The 26,247-nt window shown below is 47.8% G+C and overlaps 1 long non-coding RNA gene across 1 annotated transcript; it reads left to right on the forward strand.

Moving 5' to 3' along the window:
* Positions 1-21,786: 21,786 nt before the first annotated feature.
* Positions 21,787-25,955, forward strand: LOC118151579 (uncharacterized). Its single transcript, XR_004739970.2, has 3 exons — positions 21,787-21,902; positions 23,953-24,245; positions 25,613-25,955. It is a non-coding gene; the product is annotated as an uncharacterized LOC118151579 (long non-coding RNA).
* The last annotated feature ends 292 nt before the right edge of the window (positions 25,956-26,247 follow it).

The raw sequence follows: 26,247 nt of genomic DNA on the forward strand, positions 1-26,247 counted from the left end.
AGCTGGGGTATTTATACACCTTCCCCAGAGACACCAGCTGAGGCCTACTTCTCCGGTATATTCTTATGGGCCACAGGCAGGCTGCAGGGTTTTCTGTAATTCAGAGACCAGGTTTGTGGGGAGTGAGCCCTGGGAAATAAATCTGAACACTGATAGTTGGAGGATGCCAAGAAGGTACTAAAGGTTTCTAGAAAAATGGGTGCAACAGGGAGATTATTTAATACCCAGGATACTGCCGGGTGCGGTGGTGTGTGCCTGCAGTCCCAGCTACTCGGGAGGGTGAGGTGGGAGGATCACTTGAGCCCAGGAGTTCTGGGCTGTAGTGCACTATGCTGATCAGGTGTCCACACTAAGTTCGGCATCAATATGGTGACCTCCCAGGAGCGGGGGACCACCAGGTTGCCTAAGGAGGGGTGAACCAGCCCAGGTCAGAAATGGAGCAGGTCAAAACTCCTGTGCTGATCAGTAGTGGGATCGCGGCTGTGAATAGCCACTGCACTCCATGGTAAAACCCCTGTCTCTTTAAAAAAAAATACCCAGGATATTAGCAAATCTGCAATAACTGGCACCCACCCTGCAAAAATACCTGTTGAACACTGCTGGAGGGCAGGGGCTGAATCTTTCTCACCTTTGACCTTTCAGCTGAGCTGGACCACTATACCCGGAGTGTCCAAATGGCCCAGGCAGACATATTTTCACCCTGCTGGAGGCCATGGGTCTCCATGGGGAGGAAGGAAGGAAAGAAGACACAAATTAAAGCCATCAGAAACTTCTACCAACAGGGACCTACTCCTTTCAAGTTCTAATCACTACGAACCTTTCATTTCATTTCAGGAATTCACCCCAGTGTTCTGAAAATAAATGAACAAAATGAAAGAACCATTTGGCGGTGGTTTGCATGGATTGCAAGTTGCCCGTGCGGATCTTTTCCTGATGTAGATCTCAGACAGTGTTCCCAAGGAAAGCGTGTGACTTTAGACAAAACGTAGACAAAACTCAATAATCGTAGCACTGACAAACAGCTGGCACTAAAGGAGACGTCTTAACTGAGGGTTTTAGAAGTCACTTTCCTACAGTCTTCCTGATGGACAGGGAAATGGAAGTACCCAGAGGAGAAGACTCCTCGGAATGAATGGCAGCCGAGCTGCTGGGGACAGCGAGGCTGAGGAGGCCCACAGCAGAGCCCTGGGCTCCCGCCCTGCTGCCCCTGCAGGAGACGGCAGCGGAGGGCTTGCAGCAGCTTAGAGGGGACTATCAACTCATAGCCTTTGTGTGAAAAGCTATTGTTCAGTAACATTTTAGGACTACACAGCATTTTAACAAGGGGAATCTGACAAGAAAAATGTCCTTCAGGGTTCTTTTCCGAGACAGGCAAGCCATGTGCACTGTTCTTCGCCCAGAGAAAAAGCTCTTTCCTGAGGTGTTTTTGTCATCTTTCATATGATTAAGAAAAGAGAAAAGAAAAATAGCTAGATTCATTTATTTAAGGACAATTATAGATCAAGAACAACTTTTTTTTAAAAAAGAGAGAGAGGGCTGGGCACAGTGGCTCATGCCTGTAATCCCTGCACTTCGGGAGGCCAAGGTGGGTGGATCACCTGAAGTCAGGAGTTCAAGACCAGCCTGGTCAACATGGTGAAATCCTGTCTCTACTAAAACTACAAAACTTAGCTGGGCATGGTGACACACACCTCTAATCCCAGCTACTTGGGAGGCTGAGGCAGGAGGATTGCTTGAACCCAGAAAGAAAGAGGTTACAGTAAGCCAAGATCTTGCCACTGCAATCCAGCCTGGGCAACAGAGAGAGACTCTATCTCCAAAAAAAGAGAGAGACAGAGAATGAAATTGCGTTAAGGCTGGGAGTCTTCTCTGAGGCTGGTCTTCTCAAAATTCAGCCCCTGGAGGCACAGGCAGCTCCGGCACGGAAAAGCATGTGGCCGAGCTCTCAGCTTTTCCATGGCTTTTATTGTGGGAACTAGTTCGTTTTCTTCATTTAGGTTCTTTTTGGGAAATGATTTGGAAAACCAGTCATGTTGCCCTCAGAATCACAGGAACGCAATCTCATAAATCAGGAAATTGAAGTTCCTTTAACAGCACCAAACAAAAACCAGCCTCAGTGAAACATCGACCCTTGGGAAGCAGACATCTGGAAAACAGCCCATCCCTCCGATGGGATGCCTCCCTGAAGTCCGGAATCAGAGGCCACCATTCACACTCACCTCTCTTAGAGCTCTGTAAGGAATGAATGGCTGTCCATTGCAGAGTTTAGTGATACAAGGCAAATCTGGGCTGCGGGATCCACCATTCCTGTGTGGCCAAAAGCAGGCTACTCCTTCCTCTGAGCACCGGGCTCCTCACTTGCGCATGAAGTCATGGTTCCAACTCCATCTCAACACATCGCGAAAATAGATAAGGAGGAAAAAAAACACACAGGAAAATTCCTTGCCCAGTAAAGAAGTGATGGTTAGTCACTCCGTGGATAGTCTGCAGGCTCCAGGCCAAATCATGCCAAATGGGAAATTGTCTCGTAGAGCTGAATCCTTCTTTGAAATCTTGTTTATGGTCATCAAGTTCTACCAGATATGTTGTGCTCCCACAACTCACAAACCACGTGACAGGACTGTGACAAGGACAAAAGGGATCAAGACGCAAAACCGTGAAGGCATCGTGTGGGTCCCTTTCACCATCTGCCCACTCAGTTCATTTCACCCACTTAGGAAGGGCCCCTTTCCTCTCTCTTCCCTGCTCTCTGCTGTCACGGTTCTTATTTCCTTCTGTCTTCCTCCGGCTCCACTCCTCATACCAAAATCTGCTTTCCAAAAAAAAAAAAGGACTCTGGTGCTTATCCATAATAGGGTGTAAATGACTGATGGCTCAGAACTCCCTAGAGAACCTTTCAGTTTCCCCAAGGCTCAAAGCCTTTAAGCAATGAGGCTGCTCTAGTGGGATTTCTGCCATCATTGTTCAATGCAAGAGATAGTGTATGGGCTGGAAGTTCTATTCAGTATGTCCAAAGTCACTTTCTGTATGTCAGGCTCTGTCTAGATCAGTGAATGGGAGACACAGATGTCGTTTGAAATTTTCTAGTGGCAGCATCAAAAAACATCGTTATCAGAAACACTTAAAATTGATTCTAATATGTTGTATTAAACCTAACATATCAAAATATTAGTTCAACATATAATTCCTATGAAAAATATTAAGTTATTGTGCATTCCCTTCCTCATACTAAATCTTCCAAACCCAATGCCTTTTATGTTTGCAGCACATCAGTTTGCAGTAGCCACATTTCAAGGGTTCAGTTGCCACCTGTGGCCAGTGACTGCCGCACTGGACAGCTGAGGGCTAAACAGATGACTGCGTAAGACACTCCCAGCTTTGCCAAACTGCTCAATACACAGCCAGTAAGACTACTCTTCCTCTGCCTTCCCCTGCTCCACTGCTCCGCCTCACAGCTAACATTCAGGGAGCACCTCCAGGACACAGCTCGCTGAAGCCTTACAATTACCCTACAGGGCAGGTAGAGGTGAGGAGAGGAGGGACACGGAAGCTGAGAACTTTGCAACAGTCTCCAGCCGAGAAGCAGTGAAGCTGGGATGAAGTCCTAAGAAATGATCACAAAGTGAGGCTCAGAAAAGCACATGGAGGGACGAGGCAGGTGCTTAAGCCACCTGAGAACATGGGTATCATACACACATGTAGATCCCTTGATTGGCAGAAGAACTGGGAAGAGCAGGGTCACAAACCCTGTCTCCCCAGCCAGCTGCCTGTCCTCTTCTTCCAAACGAAGTCATACAAAGCAGGAACCCCCAGTCACACAGCCCTAGATGGCTCTGTGCCCAGACAACCAGTACTGCAAGAATGCAAAGAAAGAGAGGACACAAGCCTGCCTTTCAGGGGCATACAATCTATTTGGGTAGATCATGAAAATATACCACATAACTCAGCCCTGACAGTCAGTAAACACGCTAAGAATTCAGGGTAATCCAGGAAGGCTTTGTGGAGGAGAGGGGATTGAAGCCAAGCCTGGAAGGCGGGCAGGAAGGCAGAAGGTGCTTCAGGCGGAGGGAGCTGCTTCAGCCAAGGCTTGCAGGTAGAAAAGGGCGGGAGACCAGTACTGGGGGCTGTGTGAGGTGAGCCCTGGTGACCGAGAGTTGGCCAGCACATGGGGTTTTGTGAATAGGACTGAGGCTTCATGCATCAGGTGCCAGGCCTGATCCCTACACTCTGGCTTATTCATCATCCCACCTTCCAGTCTTTTGCCAGGTGGACAAAACATAGCATGATTTCTGCTCATCAATAGCCATCAATGGTCTAACAGGGGAGCCCAGTTAGGGAAGACAGCTGTGTAAGGGGGAAGCTCAGCAGAGATTTAGGATAGAGATCAAGTTGATTCCCTTGGGAAGATATCCCCCCATGAACCCCAGGCTGCCAACCCTCAACAGTTGAGTCCCTATTGCAGTTCTAGTTTGCTGAGTGGGAGATATTTGTTCCCCAACATACGTGATGATTTATGTCAAAAAAAAAAAAAAATCAAAATGTCCCCAGTTATGCAGGAGGCTGAGGTGGGAGGATTGCTTTAGCCTGGGAAGTTGAGGCTGCAGTAAGCTGTGATTGCGCCACTGCACACCAGCCTGGACGACGGAGAAAAACTGTCTCAAAAAAAAAAAAGAAAAAACAAAAAAAAATACAAGTGGCTGAAGTAAAAGCAGAGGGCAATCAGTTTTCAAACTCCGTGTCCTCAGGGCTCTGGTTCCCTTTCCTGCCTGCCTTTCTCTCTGATCTCTCCTAAGTGTCAGCTCTTACTCCCGCCCACTCTTAGGAGGAGAGCTCATGTCCTAGCATTCCTATAAAACACCTGGAGTTCCCTTTGCATGGATCACACACACACACCTCTGCCACTGGCCTCTCAGGCCAGGATGACTACATGCCTGATCTCTCAACCTCAGCCATGTCCTCCTCTTGGGATCTGAGATTGGTACGAGTTCACCAAAAAACCCTGGAGATCCTGGCCGGGTGCAGTGGCTCATCCCAGCACTTTGGGAGGCCGCGGCAGGTGGATCATGAGGTCAAGAGATCGAGACCATCCTTGTCAACATGGTGAAACCCCGTCTCTACTAAAAATACAAAATATTAGCTGGGCATGGTGGCGCGTGCCTGTAATCCCAGTTAGGAGGCTAAGGCAGGAGAATTGCCTGAACACAGGAGGCGGAGGTTGCGGTGAGCGGAGATCGCGCCATTGCACTCCAGCTTAGGCAATAAGAGTCAAACTCCGTCTCAAAAAAAAAAAAAAAAAAAGGCATGAAGAATGAATGAGAAGATACTGGGAAGCAACCATCAGTTGTTCACTAGACACCTTGCCTAGGTGTGTACATCTTGCCCAGGTTTTAAGAAGAAAGTATTGTAGGATTTGGTTTGGTTTCCAAACATTTGCCGTGGGTGACACTTTCTGGGAGCAGTTTTGCTTTCACAATTCAGTTTCCCTTCTAATTATTCACAGCATAGTAAACCACACTATACATAAATGTCACAAAATAGAAACCTAGGCAGGGTTTCTAGTCCTTGACAGTATGGATATTTTCAAACTCTGACTTCAAGAGTCACCCACCTCGGCCTCCCAAAATGCTGGGATTACAGATGTGAGCTACCATGCCTGGCCCAACAGTATGGATATTTTCGTTGAGACAATTTTTTGCCATGGAGCTGTCCTGGGCAGTATGCTCAGTAACACCACTGGCCTCTACCCACTACACACCAGGAGCAAGCTGTGACCATCAAAAATGTCTCCAGATTTTGCCAAATGTCCCCTGGGGGAACAAAATTGCTCCCAGTTAAGAACCGCTTCCCCCCTTGGGAAGCAGTCAGGTTCAGGAAGAAAATACTGCCTGGGGTCAGGGGCATGCTTGAGGGCCAGCCAAGCCTGGGCTGGAATTAGTGGCTGTGCCATCCTAAGCTGGCAGGTTCACCTCTTCTCACCAGCAGCTTGGTGACAGTGACATACCTGGGGTTGTGAACCCCACTGGGTTGTAAAACATGCCAGACCACATACAGGTGTGCACACATGACAACATTTTGGTCAATGGATGGCCTATGCAATGGTGGTCCCATGAGAATTCTATTTTTTACTGTCCCTCGTCTGTGTTTAGTTACACAAATTACCACTGTGTTCCAATTGCCTACATATAGTCAATTCAATCACATGCTGGACAGGTTTGCAGCCTAGATGTATAGTAGGCTATAACATACAAAGTAAGTCATTCTGCAATGCTCACACAAGGATGAAATCACAGTCTCTCAGAATGTGTCCCCATCACTAAGCAACACATTACTGTAGCCCTCACTAAAAAAATGGTAGTTATCAATAGCATTAGCTACTTCTTAGCGTGCAATAAAAATGGATATACTTTTTAGTCTGTGTGAATGTTATTTGCAGGGGTAGTGGGGAACGTTTGTTCTTTTTTCTTTTAAAACGGAAGCCCTGCTTTGGAAGAGCAACAAAGAAAATTCTGTTGCTGTTTCTGTGGTTAGACCTCCTTGAGTTTTCCCTCTTTAAACACAACCACTCCTTGTCCTTTAGAAAGGAATGCAAGGAGAAACAAAAGTCAATCAACCTGCTGGTTGGCTGAAGGCTTCGGCGAGGCTGCGCAGTGACAGAGCTGGGTGGCGGCCCAGAGCCCGCCTGCAGCCCGCAGCCGGCCCAGCTCAGGCTCAGACACGCGCGCTGGCCGGGCAGCTGCGCGGCAGGCCCCGCATTCCCAGTCTGCGATAAACAGCTCAGGCTCTGTCTCTCCCTGTGTGGTCCCAGGCTGCAGGGGTCCCGGGGCTGCCGGCTGTACATGTTTCTCATGCTAGAGAAGGTCATTCAGGACTGCAAATCTGCCATAAATAACTAACCCCGCTTCCAGATAAAAGCCTGTGTTGGCTCCAAAATGCTGAAGTTTGCTTTGCTTCCCTCTCCCCTCCACCCTCTCTTTTTTAAAAAAAATTACGTTCAGTGTCAATCTACACAAGAAGGTTGAAAATACCCAGTGGCAGTGATCAGGAACTTTGGAGTTTCCCAACATGACATGGAAATCTGGGAAACCGTACGGGGCGACCACACTCTAATTTTATGACCCCAACTTTATTGCCAGCACAGAGGCAATAAAGAGAAATAATAAATGAAACAGCATGCTGGAGCTCGGGAGACAGCACCCCCGACCGAAGCTACGCGGGGCGAGGCGCTGAGCCTTTCTGTGCAGCAGCTTCCTCTTTCCAGAAAAGGGAATGCTAACGTTCCCTCCAACACAGATTCCAGGTGGCTTCATAAAAAGATACGGCGAAGGCAGCGTTTGCGGTGAGCCTGCGCACAAGTTAGCTGCATCCACACCGCGCATCACAGATGGGAAGGCGAGCAAAAGGGTTAGGGTTGGGGCTGGGGTGAGAATGGGGGCAGGACTGGGTTAGGATTAGGCCTAGCATTAGGGTTGCAGTGAGGAGTAGGGTAGGGTTAGGGTTGAGATTAAGGTGGATTCTCAACTGGGTGACCCAGCACAGTAAAATCTTAAAGCAGCTGGAAATAAAAGTACATTGTTTAGCTTATATGTTAATTCACAATACAATCATTCTAAGTAAAGTCAGTGTTAAATTCTTAGTAGCATATTTTTATGTCAGAATTTGTTCCACTACATTTTTACATTAAAAAGAAAAGATTCCTATATCCTCATCAAAAAATCTTTCAGAAGAGCATATTGTAAATTAAATTCTCATCTCTGGCAGTTGTTTTTCTCGTTGGGAAGTTATATGAATCACACACATACAAAAATGAAAGCCTCAGTACGTGGGAACTATTGGCGATGAACTGATATTTCTGTTTTTCAGATATCAGAATTATTCTTTTTTAACTAAGATATTCTGCCTACATTAAAACTAATTATGTCCACATAGTCATAAAAATAATGTGTAATCAGACCAATGAAATGAGTAGCCCATATTATTGGTTTTAAATTTTTTTAATTCCATAAAATCGTCGTAGTATTGACTCTTAGTTACTATTAAATAAGTTATTCCAACATGGAATCAGTGAACAGCAGAAAATTGAGATAAAAATAATAGACTTACATGCACACACCTATATATCTATGAATATTTTAGAAAAGCTGATTTAATAGACATAACTCAAGTATGCTCCAGAAAATATTTAACAGTAAGTTGTAAAGTGTGTCTGATTAAATGTAAAACGACCAACATGTAGTGAATGAATTCCCAAAGGTGGAAATCTGCATTCCCAGTCTCGGCTGTTGGCACTGACTTCTTCTGGGAGATGCTTCGAGCGCACCGCATTGGACACAGAACTCGGGTCGGCTGAGGTTCCTCCCGTGACTCAACTCACTCCCATCACCTCTGATTCATGGTTGGCCTCCCTGACTTTGTCCTCAGGCCCCTCACCTTTGGAAATGAGGATGCCCTCCCATGGCCAGTTTAAGACCCAGTTATAAAACATAAATGAAATCAGAGGAGCCCAATTCACATACCACTATGAACAGCCACACAGAATCCTCATAAGAAGTTGTCCTGGAGCAAGATAGCTCCATCCCCACAGTCATTTTGCCAGAGGTTTTTCTCCTCTGTTTGGGGGTTTTCCTTAGACTCGTTTATAAACTCATTTTGTGACACACACGGAAGGGGCCAAGCCAGAAGTCACCCTGCCCACACAGAGGCTTGGCACCAGCACAGCTTTTTGTTCTCACACATTTTCAATCTGAAGACGATGAATTTTTACTTCTGGTATTTGGAAACGCTGCCCATATTTCTGTCTCAGAATGGAATCAGGCCTCAAAATTGAGGAGACACAGAAGCCAGAGAGAGTCAGAGTCCTGCAGCAACTCTGGACTTGGTAAGATGCTTCCTTTGGTCTGTGGCCTTGGGCCTCCAACAGCAGCTGAGAGTCTTTTAAACACTCTGAGCTATGTTTTCATAGGAGTCCCTGAGGAATCAGGAAGTGATCCTTAGGGAACTCCTTATGAGCACCCCGTCCCCCAACTAGCCTATGGCCACAGAGCTGAAGGAGGTCTCCTCTGGGTCACTGGTTCACAGCCCCATGTCAGCCTTGGCTGAAGAACTGGGGATTCTGCAGATGACCACAAGCTCCAGGGTGTGGGTGTCAATAAGGAGAGCTGGGGTCCTTCAGGCCGTTCTGCTCCTATGTATCCATGCTTTCTATTCCTCAGGCATCTTTGTATTTTATCTCAGAGGTGGAACGCAGGCCACAGGATCTCCTCACCTCTTGATATGCAATTCCTTCTTTACTCCCAGGTGTCTATTTAGGACACTTATGGGACCCAAAGATAGATCCTACCTGGGCTCATCTCAAATATACCACAAGGCTGGGTACAGTGGCTCATGCCCGTAATCCCAGCATTCTGGGAAGTGGGCAGATCACTAGAGGCCAGGAGTTTGAGACCAGCCTGCCCAACATGGCGAAACCCTGTCTCTACTAAAAATACAAAAATTAACTAGGTATGGTGGCATATGCTTGTCATCCCAGCTATGCAGGAGGTTGAGGCATGAGAATCATTTGAACCCAGGAGGTGGAGGTTACAGTGAGCTGAGATCATGTCACTGTACTCCAGCCTGGGTGACACAGCAAAACTCTGTGTCAAAATAAATAAATAAATGAATAAATAAATTTTAAAAGTGCATCACCAGCCCTCAGTGTACTCACAAATTGAGATCCTCAGGTAAAACTACCATTTTAGGTCTCACCGGCTAACAAAATCTCTGCCTCCACCACACTCTGGGTTTGCAGATAACTGGTAGGAGGTTATCTTTCTTTGATGTTGAATCTGACATAGGATCGCCCTCCCCAGGCTCCCTCAAGGAGACCTTCTCCATCAAAGGTGGGTTGAAAAAGAGAGGCAGGGACCTGCAGCCAATAACACTTTGTTCCAGTTACCTATTGCTTCTTAACAAACTACTTCAAAACTTAATGGATTAAAAGAACCACCATGTTATGGTGTCTCATGATTTTACGGGCTGGATTTTATTGCCAGGAGTTTGGGCAGGGCTCAGCAGAGCAATTCTTCTGTTTCATGTGGCAGCTATGTAGGCCACTCAGTGGTATTCAACTGGCAGATGGCTTCATCACACTTCCAGCACCTTGGCAGGGTGGTTGGAAGGCTGGACTCAACTGGGACTGTTGATCAGGGTGCCCATTTGGCCTCCCTGGCACCACTGACTTAGGAAAGCTGAACAGGGGCCCAAGGTACCAGGCAGCTCAGGGCTCCAAGGGTTCATGCTCCAGCCTCACTTCATATGATCCAACCTAGAAGTCATGTGTCATCACTCCAGCATACTCTATTGACCAAAACAGTCACAGCCCTTCCCAGATTCAAGGGATGGAGACATGGATCCCATCTCCCCATGTGTAAGACATGTCAAAAAACTTTATGAGGCCTCATCTGCTGGTTCCAAGAGCTGCTACCTCAGAATCCTGGATTTTCTAATATCAGTGGCTGAAGAGTCTAGTGCAACCTACGTACTTTCCCACCTTAGAGAGCTCCTCGTGGAAGTGCCCGTATCTCCCACCCAGCCATTACCCGTACCTGCAGGCATCTGCCACCAGCCACTTATACCAGGCTCTTCTTCGGAAACATGATTTAACAAAACTTGTTCAAGCCCCTCAAGACAAATGTTAATGAAATGAATCTTCTTAAATCCCTGGGTTGAAAACCTCAATGATTTCCCACTGCACACAGAATAAAATACAAAGTCCTTACTGCAAATTCTAACACCCTATTAGCCCACCCTTGTCTGCCTCTTTATGCCTTCATTTCTAGTTTCCTTCCCCACTGTCCTCTCCAGCCACACTGGCCCTCTTCTCTCCAACTCACCAAGCTATTCTCACCTCAGGGCCTTTGCATATCCTGTTACTTGTGCCAAGAATGTCTGTCCCTTCTTCTTTATTTAGCCAAGTGCTTTTGAATCTTTCAGGTATATCCCAAATATCATGAACTCAGGCATCTCCCCCATTTAACTTTTTCTTACACCACTCCAGTCTACTGACTTCACACAGGCATCTAACATTGTCTCATGAATGAATGTTAATCTACATGAGAGTAGTTCGTCTGTATTCCTTGCACTCTGCTCTGTTCCTGGCACGTGGCAGACACTCAACTGATACTGATTGAGTGAGTGAATGAAAGAATAAGTGAATGAATTTCCCTAGCTAACTTCTCAACCTCACTGGCAGGACTTCTCTCTTTTGGGCTAAAATTGAGATATCAGAACAACTGGATCAGAACCCTCTACCCACCAAAATCACTTGAAGGATGTTACAATCAATCCATCTCACGATTCCAGCTGTGCCTGGGCCCAGACAGGTGGGAAACTGGGTAATGCCTTTCCATATGTACCCCAGGAACAAAATGCAAATGTGGGCCCAGGAAAAGTCTGGGTGTCGAATAGTGCTCCAAGGTACTTCTGCACCTTAAGCCAATAGCATACCTGGTCATCTCTGAGAATCCATGAACCAAGTTTGTAAATGAATCTTCATTTGCCTAGAAGGCCCATTAAGACTTAACAAGAGACAATGGAGCCAGATAGCCAGTGTTGACACTGCACTTCACAGTTACTTCAACTTGGACACTTACCTAACCCTCGTGTTTCTCAGTTTCCTCAGCTACCAAATGGTGTTGGGTCAACAACAACAACAGTACCTGACTCATGAGACTGTTATGAGAATTGAAATACATGGAAAGGACTTAGAACACCACATGGCACCTAGTAAATGATCAATAAGTATCAGTTAATTATTCACCTGATTTTCAAAGCCTTTTATAAGCCAGTCCCCACCTACCATGATACAAACCTTCTCTCCTTTACTCAGTTTACCTGACCCTCTCTCCAAGCCAGACTCATCTTCTTACTCTCTGAGAATCCACAGTGTGGGTTTCAATAGCCATGTATTTGCGCCATGCTGGGAATCTGCCTCTGCATAGCTGGCCTGATTCCTGTGGCCACATCACATAGCCAATTTCAGCTTTCCTCCCTGATTCAGCACAAACCCCAACCTCTTCAAACTATAAAAAGTTCTTCCTCCAAAGCTCTCTATATGATAGCATAAGATATATAACTTACTGATCAGTTAATCCTGTGACATCTATGGTTTCCAGTTATTTAAATCCTTTGTCATCTCACTTTTCATAAGTAGAGGTCCCGTCTCCTCAGCTTGACCAAGCCTCCTGGAGAACATCACTACTGGATGTGCTAGAGAACAGGAACTTGAAATATTAATCTTGAATTTCCATGATTACTACCAGGAATTTGTCCAGTACATTTTAGACACAACCAGAAAAATAGCCTTAATAAAGCTTGAAGTGTATGAAGGCACTCAAGTCCAATCAGAAGAGAGGGTTTTAAATAGTAGCTTCCCTGTTGACAGCACCACAGATCTCATCCATCTCTCTTTAAACAGTCAGCTTCCCAGCATGCATCCTCAGAGTAGAGTTGGAAAGAAGTGATCACATCCACTGTCAATATCTTGACTCTAGGACTTGTACTTACCTGGTTTTAAAAATTAAAGCTAAAAGGACTCATGATCATGTGAAGCAGAGTCCACACTACCCAATGGTTCAACTCTATAGAGAGAAATAATGACAAGCCCCAAGCAGAGAGTTGAACAGCCAGCAACTCAAGAAAGAAGTGTCAACTTAGGGACTGAATGACAGACCACAGCCCTGCTGAGAAGGAATGTAGAGAGCTTGAGGATAAAGAGGATTAATCAGTAACAAGAATGTCTTGAGGCTAAATGTGGCTGGTAGAACTGGGGCAACTGTCTTCGTGTATAACCTGTTTTGCTTTGAGTTGTTTTTGGATTTGTTTTTTTTTTTTTTTTTTTTTCAGATATGGTTTTTAAAATTTAGAACTGCAGCTAAACTCAGCACTATCTTCCTTGAAGCAGCCACTTGCCCAGTTTCTTAGTCTGTTTTTTGTTGCTATAACAAATCCTTGAGACTAGGAAACTTATGAAGAAAAGAGATTTATTTGGCTCATGATTCTAGTGACTGGAAAGTCCAAGATTGGTCAGCTGCATCTGGTGAGGGTCTCAGGCTGCTTCCACTCATGGCAGAAAAAGGGAGGGGAGTGAGTGTGTGCAAAGAGATCACAGAGTAATAGAGGCAGCAAGAAAGGGAAGCCAAGAAAGCCAGACTTTTAAAAAATCTAATCCATTCACAAGAGCAGGAACTCACTCACTCCTGAGGGAGAGCATTAATATACATTCATGAGGGATCCACCCTCATGACCCAAACACCTCCCATTAACCCCTACCTCCCAACACTGCCACACTGAGATTAAATTTCAATGTGAATTTCGGTGGGGACAAATCAAACCTCAGCACTCAGCATTATAACAACTTATTCCTAAGACACTCCTGGAAGGTCCCTGGGAGTTTCCTTTTATAGTCTTACTCTTCTCAGAATTGGTCTCTGGTCAAAATCCTACTCTGTGAACCATAGGTAGGCTAGGAACCCTGTGATGTAAACTCCTTGCAGACTAGAATTCATCCAAACCTTTTGGAATACCTATAGGGAATTAGGACAGTTTTCTGTTCTCATATTTAAGTGTTTCCTGGGGCACATCTCCACCTGAAAAGGCCAAATAGTCTAGACTTCTACCTTTGCCAGACTGCAATGAGATTACCAACCCTTATGCCAGAGTGGTGTCAGAGCAGGTGGAGTCGGAGCCAGGACCTTAAATCCACTGAGCAGTGACCAGCCTCTCCCACATACACATGCACACCCCCAATGTGTCAGTGGAGACCATGTAGGGAGCTCAGACTCCCATCCCCACCCAGCAGTAATGAGGCAACTCTCCTCTTCCTACCGAAGTGGCATCAGAGGTGTCCAAGTGGAGTGTCTGGATTTTCACTTCCATTCAACAGTAAAAGGGCCATATAGTCCATAGTGTCAGAGGAGGCCATGTGGGAGCAGTAACAAGACAACCCTCCCTATCCCAGCCAGTGTGGTCTCATTGGACTCCTAGTGGGAAGCCTGAAGTTTTGAAATTTAAATATGATTTAAGCGCAAGAGACTCAGTGGCCCCAGCTGGTGTGTACAGAGCCGTGATGATGGAAGGGGAAGTGGTATTCTGATTAGGCCAGGAGGACCAGTTTCTCAATATCTTATAAGACCTCATTCATGTGACTAGACAGCTCCACACTGTAGCCACAACTGCAAACATAATGCCAACTGTAACCTGAATTTTCAGACCTCTCCACTTAGGCAATTGTCAGAGGCTCACTTTCCTTTGTCTCCAGCTGAATCCTCTATTTTACCAAACCCAAAATCAATGCCCACCAATGCCTATGGAGTTGGGATTTTATTTTAAGCACAATGGGAAACCACTGGAGTGGTTTAAGGGGGTCCTTAAATTTGATTTCTGTATTTCACACTTATCTCTTTTAGAGTTCTGAAGGTCACAGATCTTCAGAAGGGGCAAGAGGGGCCACGAGGAGCTCAGCAAAGGCCGTGGTCAGGTAGTAGACGAGGGTGGCCTGGACAAATGGTAGTAGGAACCATGAAGAATGACCAAATCTAAAAGACATTTTAGGATAGAGCCAGAAGGAGCTGTTGTTGGATTGGATGTGGAGTGTGAGAGAAAATGAGGAACTGGTATTTCCAGTCAAAGCACAGAATGGGGAAATCACTAACTGGGCTGGGAAAGACCAAGGTAGGCCAAGGAGGTTAGGAGGGAATGATGTTTTAGATGCCTTCAGTCTGAGATGCCTGTTAGACATCCGCACTTTACAGAGAAAATAAATAACACATCAGCTGGGCACTTCCTCATCTTCTGCCATCTCATCTAGACTCCAGAAGCATCTCTGTGCCCCTCCCTGTCCTCTCCTATTGCCATGGGGGAAGCCCCAGGCATCCACTTCCGTCCTCCACCTTACCTCCTTTCACCTCCACAAGGCCTCGTGCTCCAGAAACAGTCTCCTCTCTGTTTTTGGAACACTATGCTCTCCTGGTTTTATTCTAACCCCCAGCCATTCTTGTAGACCCATTTTGTCGGCTTCTCTTTCCTTTACCAGACCTCTAAGCCTTGGGGAGCTTGAGGACTCATCCATGCTCCAACCCAGTGATATCATTCAGTTTTGTGATTCTACATTGCATGTATAACCTGATGCCTCTTAACTTTTTTCTTTAACACCACCTCTCTCCTGAACTCCAGACTTATCTGGCCTGCTGCCTATTCGACATCTCTCCTCAGACAACTTGGGAAAGAAGAAGGGAATGGAAAAGGTTTGAGGCAAGAAGAAATGTGTGGAATAGCTGGATGAGTATAACAAGAGCAAGCCTCGTGGAATTGCTGGGCGTGGTGCCATCCGATGTTTGAAGTGAAGCCAGTCATTTCTGTTTAGCAATTTTCAATTTTCTCCAGCTGCTCAGGAATAGGAACAAAAAAAGGCAGACAACTGGGTCCAACCAAGCTTGGGGTCTTCAAGTAGAGTACTTTTGTTTGGATTGCCACACAGTGAAACTCCTCAAAACTTAGTGGCTCTAAAGAACAGCAGTTTGATTCAATCTCAAAGGTCAGGAATTCAGGCAGGCCTCAGCTGGATGCTTCTTACGCTCCTTGTAGCATTGGCAGAGGTCTCTCAATGGGACTCAGCTGGAGGACAGGCAGGTCTGGAGCATCCAAGACACCTTTCCTCACATGCCTGTCACCTTGAGATGGCAGGAAGGCTGGGACCGTGAGGACCACTGGGACTATTGACTCAAGAGCCTATGTAGTTTTTCCAGATGGAAGTTTCAGGGCAATTGGATTCCTTACTTGATTGGCTGATTTCCCCAGAGGAAGGCTCTCAAAGGGGCCAGGGGACAGCTGTGGAGCCATTTCTTAACTAGTGCTGTTACTTCTACTGTATGATTTTATTTTATTTTTACTTTTGTAGAGACAGGGTCTTGTTATGTTGCCCAGGCTGGTCTCAAACTCCTGGCTTCAAGCAGCCCTCCCACCTTGGCCTCCCAAAGTGCTGGGATTATAGGACGTGGTGAGCCACCACATCTAGCCCACTGCATTCTTTTAGGTATAATGAAGTCATATGGCCAGTCCAGATTCAACAGCAAGGAACCAGACTCCACTTCTCAATGGGGAATAGCAAGGTCATGTTTTGAAAGAGTGAGTGGAAGGACCACATTAGGAAGATACAGCCTGACACACACAAGACAGAGGAGAGCCAGGACAGGGCACAGAGGGTTTTTGAAGGGAATGATTATACACATGGCCACAACATCGACGTGGGGGATGAGTTAGAGGAAGCCTTTAACAGGCAAAGTGTAGTTTGGTGGGTTAGGGGCTTTCATTAGATTGAGGAATCTCAGCAGCCGGGAGACTAGAGCAACAGGGAATGCTCTAGAGCTGGGAGACTAGAGCAACAAGCATGCCAGAGACTGGAATGCTTGAAAATGAGGTTTGGATAAAATGACCTCTGTGAATGACAACACTCAGTGTGTAACCATGGAAGTGGATGGTTGCTGTGTAGGGGAAGAAAGGGTCCTTAGTGGTGCAATGTCAAGACAAATAGCCAAGGAGTTGGATGGCTGCTCTACTTGGATATCGAACTCCCTGTGATTGAGGACATGAGTGGGGGTGAAGAGGGAGGTCCGGCACTGAAGTCTGTAACCAAGAGGCCAGGCCCAGGAGTCACCATGAGGCTAAGCTGGAGCGTGCATGGCTAGATGGCTTGATTTTTTGGGCAGGAGAGGGATAGAGACCATCTAGAAACAGAAATGAGGGGTAGAGAGACCACCCAGCTCCAATGCCAGCCATGAGGGCCTCCACGGCAGCCAGCAGGGAGCTCAGTGCCCTGGGCTAGGCCAGGTCCCACAAAGGCCACACTCAACAAGGACATGAGGAGTGGATTGAGGGTTTGGGGAAATTGGTTTATCCCAGACTGCAAGCCTCACAGAGACTGGGGGAGAGCTGGGAAAAGAAGTCAGACAGCCATGCACAGTGGCTCATGCCTGTAATCCCAGTACTTTAGGAGGCTGAGACGTGAGGATTGCCTGAGTCCAGGAGTTTGAGACCAGCCTGGGCAACATGGTGAAATCCCATCTCTACTAAAAATACAAAAATAAGCCAGGCGTGGTGGCAGGCACCTGTAGTCCCAGCTGCTCAAGAGGCTGAGGTGGGAGAATCACCTGAGCCTGACAGGTCGAGGCTGCAGTGAACTGAGATTGTACCGCTGCCCTCCAGCTGGGCAGCAGAGTGAGACTCTGTCCCAAATTTCAAAACAAAACAAAAAACCAAAAGAGGGGGTGCAGAGGAGCCAAAAGGGGCTGGGAGAGGCCAGGAAGCCTGAGCGTGACTGCAGAGGCCGCTGCACAAGAGCTAGACAAGAATGGGAGGCAGCCAGAATTTGCCCCAACAGGAGCTGCAAAAAGGGAAAATCAAGCCTGCAGCCTGGAATACTTTCCTCGGGAAGCATCAGGTTCACCTCCAGCCTCACTCCAGAATGCAGGCAGAGCTCCTAAGGGGAACCTACTCCCTAGCCCAGTTTTCTCTTCTCCAAAAAGTCTGTCCCTCCCTTCAGATGAGGAAGCCCAGGCCTCTGGGCTTGCTCCTCTGTCTTCATCCTGCTGAGAGACTCTGCTCAGGAGACTGGTGGGCTCAGGGCTTGTCTGCGACTTCAGAGGGAGTCGAGTGGAACGTGACTGCTTTCACCCAGCTGTGGCCAGCTTGCCCCGAAAACAACCAAAAGCAAACATCACGCCACAGGAGGGCTGATTTCATTCCTAAGATGCTCCTTTCTTATCCGTGCGAGAGGTCACATCCCTTCTACTACTGGATGTTGGCCATATTTCCCAGGAAATAATAAGCTTGGCATCATTTTGCTAAGGAAACATCCATGCCTCCCTGCCCTGGGTGACATCACAAAGTGTCCTCATCAGAACCATACTCATCCATTCATTCGTCCAACAATACTTAATGAGTGCCTGCTACATGCCAGACAAAAACCCCTCCACCCTGGTGGAGTTTGTACTCTAATGAGGGAAGAGAGAAAGTACTTTTTAAATAATAACAAAACAAAGTGAGAAGGACAGCAGATTGTTAGTAGGTGACACATGCTAAGGAGAAAGCTGGGCAGGGGCGGGAGCGTGGGAGTGGGCACGTGTGCCTGGGAAGGCAAAGCCTGGAAGAACGTGCTCCCATGTGACCAGCCCACTCCTGTACCGGCCGTCAGCCCCTCTCCTGGCTGCACCCTGGGAAAGAACAAAGTTCCCATGCACACCAGCCCCTCTCCCTCAGACAGGAGCTGGCTGGGGAAGCCAGCGCAGCTGCCCTGTGTTCTCGTGAAGGAGGCACCATCTCCGGCTGCTCATCCTGCCCAAGGTCCTGCTTCTGCCACCGCCCTGCCTTCTAACAGCCACCCCCTGAGCCACCTGTGCACATTGCTCATGAGCTCGGGGTCCAGGTCAGAGGGATGGAGGAAAGCCTTCCTCCCTAAGCCTTCCTGCTGCAGCCTCCTTCTTGGTGGCTGCGCCTTCCTGCAGAGCTGCCTTCTGTCACACGCATTTATTTCCTCAGGTGTACTCGGTGCCCCTCCTCTCCCCGTCTTCTCGCTCCCAGGACGAATTCACCTCCCTCTGCCTCTCTGTTCCTTACAGACAGCCATGTGCTGTTCGGTAGGGGGACATGCAGATGAGGAATCCTGATTTCACCTACGTGCTGGCTTTCTTTAACATGCTGGGCAAGCCCTTTCCACCTCCTTCTGTTCCGCCCAGCTGGGAGGCTGGATGGCTGAGCAATACTCCCTACAGACCAGAAATAACATCATCTCCCAGCAGAACCCTCCTGGACTAATGTATTTTACCAAAAAGAAAGACCTTCAATGGCCAATAAAAACATCTTGTGTCAATCACTGATGTGATGGGGCTGCCTCATGAAAAGCTGAACTCATTCTTTAGGGAGAAGAAAAATCACCAGAACCAAATGAGAGCATGTCAGAGGCAACAAGAGGAGCTCTTAGGAGGCCAGGCTGAGACACAGAGCACACAAGAGAAGAGGCAATGTCATCCTGGGCAGAGAAAAGAAGGGAAGACAGGAGATGCCAAGGAAACATGAAGCCCAGAAGATAACACAGGACCTGAAGAGAAAAGCTGAAAGCAAATGAAGGAAAAAATGTGTAACCACCCCTTCCCTTTGGCAATTGGGATATGTCACATGCAGAGCAAACCAGGCTCAGACTAGCTGCTCCCAGCCATGGCGTTCACAGAAGAGGACTTCCAGGATGGGCTCATCTATTCAGTAGCTCAATTTCAATCCCAAAGCAATCTGTTTAGGTAAATGATGAAAAGTGTGAAAGAGCGAATATAGCACATTACCATTTGTGTTCTTTGGTACGTAGACACGTGTACGTGTGTCTGTGTGGATGCAGGTCGTATCTGGTCGGAGAGCAAAGTGGCTAACAGAGGCTAGTTGGAGACAGGAGGGAGGGTAACTGACTGTTTACTGTATGCCCTTTTAAATATTATATATGGGCCAGGCGCAGTGGCCATATATAATATTTAAAAGGGCATACATATTTAAAAGGCGCCACTGCGCCTGGCCCATGCCTGTAATCCCAGCACTTTGGGAGTCTGAGGCAGGTGGACCACTTGAAAGCCAGGAGTTTGGGACCAGCCTGGCCAATATGGTGAAAAACCATCTCTACTAAAAATACAAAAATTAGCCAGGCATGGTGGCGTGTGCCTGTATGTAATTCCAGCTACTTGGGAGACTGAGGCAGGGGAATTGCTTGAATTTGGGAGGCAGGGGTTACAGTGAGCCGAGATCATGCCACTGCACTCCAGCCCAGGCAACAGAGTGAGACTTTGTCTCAAATAAATAAATAAATAAATAAATGTCTCATATGTCTTTATAATGTTGTACATATCACCTATTTAAAAATAGGGATAGAAGAAGAAAAACAGATAAAAGGTTTTAAGCCCCTGAAAATGCCCAATTGTATTTGCTGAGGTTCATACAACGCTAAACAATAGGGATGGGGGAAATACACAAAGTTAATTTTATCCAAAACCCTATGTTCCCCATATTACCTCCAAATCTCAGCGGAACAAGGCGTGAGATGAGAAAGTGCGATACCACAGATGGATCAGTTCCAGCTCCCTTTCCTTTGATACTCCCAGGGGCAAATCCTGACTTGAGGAAATGTTATATAAAATAAAATGATCTGCCCAAATGTGAATTCCCCCAGGTTTGTGCATATGTGCCGTAGGGAATAATAAATCACTGCCTCACTACAAAAGTATCTGCAGGACTTCGTACCACTGTGACTATTTTTTTCAACATACCTAACTGTGGCTTCTTCAGGTCTCAAGCATCATAAAAGTCAAAATGCCCTACATCCTGCATTTCTTTAATCATTTGTGTGGTCCGTGGTCCATGGTCCAGATGGTGGCGATGCAGGTGATGTGAACCTTGCTTCTCTTAACCCATCCCCACATCTGTGTTTTTTGCTAAAAGCTTCAGGTCTATTTCTCAAAACTAGCACTTTCTCTTCCTTCTCTCTAAGGGTGGCTTTGCATGTTCCCCGGGGAATGAAGAACTGTGCAGGAGGGAAACCTCTCCCAAGTAGATCAATTCAAGCTTAGGGAGAAAGTAAATAACACGTTTGCCTCTACCCTCACCTGAGTGGCTTTTCACTCATCCAGGACGGTAAACAAAACAAGAGCACAAAAGGCAGGCAATGCGCAGAGCTGAGACAACAGGTGGTCCCCTGGAGAAAATCTGCAGAAAACAGGCTGTATAGTTCAAGTTTCTCTCAGGGCATGAGAAAGCCCACGGAAGGCTAGTTCTGGCTCTGGTTTCTTCCCCACCAGTCCTGCTTTGGTAAGCAGTAATTCACACGATTTTCTGGAAGGCTTTTTGCCTGGCTGCAGGGTGGGAGAGATGTTCCCACCAGGATGTGCCCCTGGGAGCCCAGTTCCCTGAGCTGTCCTGCGCTCCCTCAGTGGGGTGCCCCAAACAACGCAACATTTTGTTTCTGGGAAACTTGCAGCTCTTTCTCTGGAGGAACTTGGCTACTTTCCACCCATGAAGATTCTTTCTCTTCAAGCACATGTGCAAGCCACCAGCGTTGCTTCACTTAAGCAATGGTAATTTACCCTAAACCCCAAGCGAGGAAAGCTGTGCGGCCAGCAGGAGCCACAGATGTGAAATGGTCCCATGGTATCATCTAAATGAGGAAAGCCGGCCCCCAGGGAAGAGTCCTCCAGGCCAGCGCGGGAGTGCAGAAAAGCAGGCTGTTGTTAAACAGTTTTCTTCCCGCCTCAGACGGGAGCATCAGCAATTAGAGACCGACAAATTCCTGCCACCTACCAGATACTGGTCCCTTGCTGGTCTGCTGTATGTGGCCACCTCCCCAGTTCGGGCCCTTTTGGAAAGTGTCACCTGGCTTCTTGCATCACCTTTGTAACTGGTCCACCTGCCTTAGCATTTCTGCATGCTGACATCGCCAGCTACTGTAGAGGTCAGCTCCAGCTTGTCCATGCCTGACATATAGCCTGCCCATAAAGTCCTGCTACCGAAACCTTGCCTGCCACTCGGCCTCCAATCACCTCTTCTGGAGTCAGGGCAGTGCAGAAGGCCTGTGCAAAGACACTGAGTCCAAAGGAGCTTTGACAAGATCAAACAACTTGCAGAGGCCAGCATTGCTGCAGGGTCATAAAGGAAGGATCACAGCGGCTTCACATGGGGCAAGAATGAGAGTCAGGGCCAGCCCATGCTGCCAAAGAGAAGGGTGTGGCTCTCTAGTCATGGAGGGTGACGTGCTTGACCCTTCCATGGCCTAGTTTCTGTTAGAAGACCTCAGTGAGACCCCAAGAGAATGAATGGGGGTAAGAAGGACAACAGTGAAGGTGAGAGCTAATCTAACAGTCCAGGGGTGAAATGATGGAGGGCTGCAGAGGACCAGTGACCATGAAAGCAAAGAGAAATAAACAGACTCTAGATATACAACAGGCCAGCTGTAGTGGCTCACTCCTGTAATCCCCGCACTTTGGGAGGCCGAGGCTGGAAGATCACCTGAGGTCAGGAGTCCGAGATCAGCCTGGCCAACAGGGAAAAACCCCACCTCTACTAAAAATACAAGAGTCAGCTGGGCATAGTGGCAGGTGCCTCTAATCTCATCTACTCAGGAGACTGAGGCAGGAGAATCACTTGAATCCAGGAGGTGGAGGTACAGTGAGCCAAGATAGTGCCATTGCACTCCAGTCTGGATGACAAGAGCAAGACTCCATCTCAAAAAAAAAAAAAAAAGATATACAACAAAGGCAGATTACAAAAACTGCTGATGAATCAGATGGGTGAGGAGTAGGGAGGATTGAGGAGAAAGAGAAGGGAGAAATCTACCAGGCATCTGACTGGAGCAACTGGGAGGGTGCTATGGTTTGAACGTCCCCTCCAAAACCCATGTAGAAACTTAATCTCCAACACAGCAGTAGGGAGAGGTAGGGCCTTTAAGAAGTTCTGCCCTCATGAATGAATTAGTCCATTCATGGACTAATGGATTACCGGGTTAATGGTTTAATGGGTTATGATGGCAGCAGGACCAGTGGCTTTATAAGAACAGGAAGGGAGGCCTGAGCTGGCACACTCAGCCCCTGCACCATGGGATGCCCTGAGCCACCTTGGGACCCTGTAGAGTCCCCACCAGCAAGAAGGCCCTCACAGGGTGCAGCCTCTCAACCTTGGACCGCTCAGCCTCCATCACTGCAGGAAATCAATCCCTTTCTTTATCAATTACCCAGTTTCAAGTGTTCTTGATTAAGACTGAGAGGCTGGCAGCTTTAAGACCATGAGCACCATCGGAGAAGCAAGTGTCAGAGTTAAACATCCTGAGCCTGGGTTGCATGTGAAAAGTTTGAGACAGTGCTGAGGTACCCACATGGAGATGTCAGAAGGCAGCTTGCTGTCGGAGAGTGGAGCTGGAGCTCCGGAGAAAGACTTGGGCTAGAAATAGAAACCTAGACCCACCAGGGTGTGGATGTTCTTGCAAACCACGGCCATGGCAAGGGCAGTTGGCAGCCCAGTCACTCAGACCTTAGCAGATGCCCTGCCTGCAGCAAGCTTGCTGCCTCACTGCCCCATGGGGCCGTGTCTCCATGCCAAATGGACTCAGAAAGGTCTCCTATCTCCTGCCAATCATGGAGATTTTACAAGTTATGTTTTCCAACTTGATCTAAGGGATGTGAAAAGAGATTGATTTTGAAAGCCAAAGGACAGGAAAAGCCTAGTGACAATGGGAAGAACCTGATCTTACACGCCCAAAATGGTTCCCAGACGCCGCTGCGCACACAGGAGCCATCTGCCTGCTGGTGGCCGCTCAGCCTAGGCCAGCAGCTCCAGTCAGGGGGAGAGCGAGCATCTATCTAACAGCATCTGATATCAGCACCCCATCTTCCTGCCCCTCCTCCAAAAAAATCCCTCCACACCCCCGCCCCCCAGCCTCAGAAAGCCTCTGTATTACCATCACGAGCCCTGCGAGGAGGGGGCCTGGCCAAGGATGTGCTGAAAGCCGCACAGAGAGATTGATGTGGGGAGCGGCTGCCCCGGGCATGTGTTCGCCATCTGTCAGGCGGAGGGATCCCTGCCAGCCCTACATGGTTATTCAGTATTAAAAGAATATTCTTTAGTTTGACTGACACCCTACCCTGGGCAGCCTCAGCCAAGACGGTTGGGCTCTGGGATCCAGATGGGATGGAGGGGCCTCTGCTCTCCTGAGAGATGTCTCCGGAGGGCTGGGCCACCCAGGGTACTTGGGAGGAGGGGGCTCTCCAGGGGAGAGTGTGGCTTGGCCAGGGCCGGGCAGGCCTGGGCTTGAGCTGGAGATTTTATGTGTGGCTTGGTTTCAAACACAAGGGCGGGACTGAAAGAAAATGTTCCTCACACATTATCCTTGCTCCGTAGGGTCTTTTGGAGAACTGGAATGCCAGGCTTGCGGGCTGCCTCCTGCGATGGAATACCCACCGTCAGGCTTTTTCCTGGAAACGTGTAGACACAGATAAACTTTGCTTATTAATTTCAGACCAGACACCAAGAATAGACAGAGGGCCCCTTTGCAGTGCTAACCTTGCTGCCTTCTCAGATATCCAGGTTTCCTTCCAGGAAGCCATCCTCCTCCAGAAGGGATCATTTGGATGTGGCCCCTTCCCACTGAACTGAGCTATAGCCGAGTGACTCCCTTGGGCAGTGGAACACAGGTAAAGTGGCATGTACCACGTCTGGATGGAAGCAAAGACACCGTGCAGTTGAGGGGCAGGAAGATGGGGTGCTGATATCATATTGCACCAGCAGGTTGCAGAAAGAGGACACTCATTTAGCCTGGGTCCCAGGGCACCGCCAGCATGGAGCGGAGTGGCAGCCAACCTGTAATGAAGTCATGATGTGACTGGCTTCATGATGAGACATCAGCCTTTCTTTTTAAACTGCTGGGATCTGGGGTCTGATTGTTTTCACAGCAAACCCCAGCTTATCCTGACTGATACATTCATATGTTTGCCATGTACATCACCTGCTGTCTTTATACACCCTGCATGGTTTCAGAAGTTTCAGTTGGCAGTGGGAAAAATACCTTTGCAGCAAAAACATTTAAAGGGAAAACTGAGGGCAGATATTTAATTAAAATTTACTGCCACGTTAAGTTTTCACAACTAAGAACAGTACTAGGTTGGGATTCCAGGAAGGTTGCTCAAGAGGCATGGTGTTTGTGGTGGAAATAAAAGCTAGAGACCCAGACCAAAAACCTCCCCAACCAACAACATCATGGCAGAGGGTCTAAGTGTTGGAGATTCAGAGCAAGTTATGGGGGGCACACAGAATTGTTTGCAGGTCATTTAAACAGCTCTCTGCTCTGCACATATGTGAGCCCTTTTCTTTTTTTTCCTTTCTCTATCTCTCTCTCTTTTTTTAATGGATGCAAGCTCTCATGGAGTCACCCAGGCTGGGGTACAGTAGCATAATCACAGCTCACTGCAGCCTGACCTCCTGGGCTCAAGTGATCCTCCCTCAGCCTTCTGAGTAGCTGGGACTATAGGCAGGCACCACCATATCCAGCTAATTTTTAAAACTTTTGTAGAGTTGGGGTCTTGCTGTGTTGCCCAGGTTGGTTTCAAACTCCAGGGCTCAAATGATCCTCCCACCTTGGCCTCCCAGAATGCTAGGACTATGCTTGTGCCACCGCATCCAGCCATGGGCTTCCTTTTGTTATCAAGCTGTATTTCCAACACTTTCATCTGGGTGTTTGATGTAATCTCTCTGGAGAGGGATTGGTAAAAATCAAACTTTATCAGTAGTGCCCGTTTTGGTTCATGAAGACAAGAGAATTCTGCTCCTCTTAATCCACTCCAAGCATATCACTGAGCCCTGCAAGTGTGAGAACTACTTGCAGGCTGCCAGAGTGCTGCTGACCACATGGAGATGTGCCTGAGCTGAGATGGCTCCCTTTTGGTTACCAGGACATTTCCAGTTTGGTTGCTAAAAACCGAACGTCTTTCTTGTGAGCCGTTCCCCTGAGATGCCCGAGTTGGCTCTCAACCCCAAATCTCACATTTTCTATTCTGTTTGTCAGCTACCCGAAGAGTGGGCTTACCCCTGCTAAACGTGGCTCTGAGAAAGCTGCATCTGATTTAGCAGTTCGCTAACAACTCAGCACTCCCAACAGTTCGTGATCATGTGAAGTAGAGGCACGAGTGCGGCTTTCACACACACACATGGCTGCGCATGTCATGCGTAGAATGGCAAACGCTCCTTCTGCCACGAGGAGGGGCTGCTGCAGCCGGTTTCAGTGCCAGCAGCAGAGGCCTGGGCTGCCTCACCGCCTCCCGAGGGCACTCAGTGGCCAGAGCGAGGAGGGGCTCTGTGGACGCCAAGCACCTCTTGATTAAGGACATGTTTGCCTTGCCATAAAATGATCATCTAAAAGCAACACAGCATTTTTAGTTTTGCTTTGTTTTTCCCTGTTTTCTTCCTTCCTGGTCTCGGGGTCTGAGGCCATTTTGTGGCAGCCTCTCCATTCCCATCTTTTCCTTAGACATGCACTCAGATGTACCCAGACACAACCACACACATCCACACGCATCCACACACACCCACACACTTCCACATGCATCCACACATATGCACCCACACACATCCACACACCCACACGCATCTATACACACCCTCACATCCACACGCACCCACACACATCAACACACATCCACA

The sequence above is a fragment of the Callithrix jacchus genome, chromosome 1, assembly GCF_049354715.1.
Source record: "Callithrix jacchus isolate 240 chromosome 1, calJac240_pri, whole genome shotgun sequence".
NCBI classification, from domain to species: Eukaryota; Metazoa; Chordata; class Mammalia; order Primates; family Cebidae; genus Callithrix; species Callithrix jacchus.